The sequence below is a fragment of the Cynoglossus semilaevis genome, chromosome 8 (assembly GCF_000523025.1).
Source record: "Cynoglossus semilaevis isolate Cse_v1.0 chromosome 8, Cse_v1.0, whole genome shotgun sequence".
Classification (NCBI taxonomy): Eukaryota; Metazoa; Chordata; class Actinopteri; order Pleuronectiformes; family Cynoglossidae; genus Cynoglossus; species Cynoglossus semilaevis.
Genome location: NC_024314.1, coordinates 27495538 through 27497152, shown reverse-complemented (window position 1 = coordinate 27497152; position 1615 = coordinate 27495538). Strand labels below are relative to the sequence as shown.

The following is a 1615-nucleotide window of genomic DNA, read 5'->3' as shown; positions in this document are numbered from 1 at the left end:
ATTGACATAGAAGCAAAGTTCACCATCGTACTTTACTACAAGCGGTTAAGTCGGAGCGTAAAACCTGTGGTCCAGTAAGGCTAACCCGAGAAAGTCTTTGAATCAGATCTGCTCCTCGATTCTGTCCAAGAGTTCTGGGAAAAGCGTTTAGTGTCTTTTATTTAGTTTGTTTTTCTCTCCTGAAGATTAAATGAAGTCCAGAAGAAAAGGCAGTCTCTATTTACAGGAAGTTCCTCCACTGACCTCCGGGATTCCATTCTCCTCTGACCATGTGGTGACGGACAGATCTGTTGATTCACCTGAGGAAACGAAAAAAAAAAAAATCATGAAAAACTCAAAATAAAAATAATTTTATATAATTCACCTATTTTAAAATCGGAGCAAAAACTTGAACCAATTGACAACGTAAGCATATTAAAATTTAACATTTTTAAACAAACATCATTTAGGTCGTCGACAAAGAAGCAGATCATAAGGTCATGAAAACAGCTCCCAGACCCCCCCCCCACACCCCAAAACAAAGATGTAAACACTGCCTAAATAAGTGTTTAGTCCTAAATAGATTATGCAAGAAATTATTATTTTAAAACTTTCTTTTTTCAATTTGTCTTAGAACTTTTTGACCTAATTCTGCTGATTCTTTTCTGGCAACCCAGAAACTGTGGAACAACCTGGGAGACAAAATCGTGGACGAAAGAAAATAACAAGAAATAAATATCTGGTGTTTAATTTTACGCCAAGTCTAATTTGGTAAATAACGTAAAAGCATTTATCAAACGCAGACAGAAAAACATATTAAATATTTTGTCAGACTTTCAATGAGGATTTGGGTCGAGGTTGTTTGTCGTCTTTCCAAAGTGGGTCCCGAGTTAAAAAATAATAATAAAAAAAAGTTTGTGGAAACGATCATGAACAGAATGAGGTTCTGCTGCCGATGGCGTCGATGGCGTCTGGCGCGGAGGTTTTTCTCCTCCATTTGATGCTGTCAAACGGACTGAAGACCTCCGTTCTCCTTCAGATTAAATTGCCTGTCATGACGCCCAGTGGCTGACTGGCAGCTCTTCTGCTCCTCCAAAAGTACGTTCTGGAAAAGGCTCTGGAGGAACGTTGCGTAACAACCTTCATAACAACGTCCGCTATCGATTCCAACCGTCTGTCAGCCGCCGTGCAGGTTTGACGGGCCGAGGGAGGCCGCCGCCCAACTTGTTGGGGCTGCGTTATCGATGCCGAACTTTTGATGGGCGACCGACAGCTTCAGCAGTCTGGCTTAGATTAAATCCACGAAGGTCCTTTTATCCTGGACCGAGGGGGAAGGAGAGTGAAACGGTCCAAACGGCGTCAGGCCAACGGCCGCGAAGAAAAGCAGCTCAGTGGTATCAAAGTCAGGGGAAAGATCTCCCGTAAATTCTGGGTTGTTTTTTCTTTTTTTTTTTTTTTTCTGCTGCACTGAAGAAGAGTGGAATAAATTTCTGCCTTTGCAGAGTCATTTAATCTCCGAGCTGTCAGTGTGATTAATGTGGTACTAATTTGAGAATAATTCCGCGCTGGGACAACAATGAGCGCAGCGGCTTGTTGTCAGAAGAGAAAATGTCTTTGGAGATGGATGTACGCGCTG

The 1615-nt window shown here is 41.9% G+C and overlaps 1 protein-coding gene across 1 annotated transcript in view; it reads right to left on the bottom strand.

The window, feature by feature from the left end:
* Positions 1-13: 13 nt before the first annotated feature.
* tafa2 (TAFA chemokine like family member 2) overlaps positions 14-1615 on the bottom strand; it is a 21998-nt gene continuing 20396 nt past the window's right edge. The window contains exon 5 of the mRNA XM_008315958.3: positions 14-299. The gene's annotated coding sequence lies outside the window, so the exon portion shown is untranslated. The remainder of the gene's footprint in view (positions 300-1615) is intronic.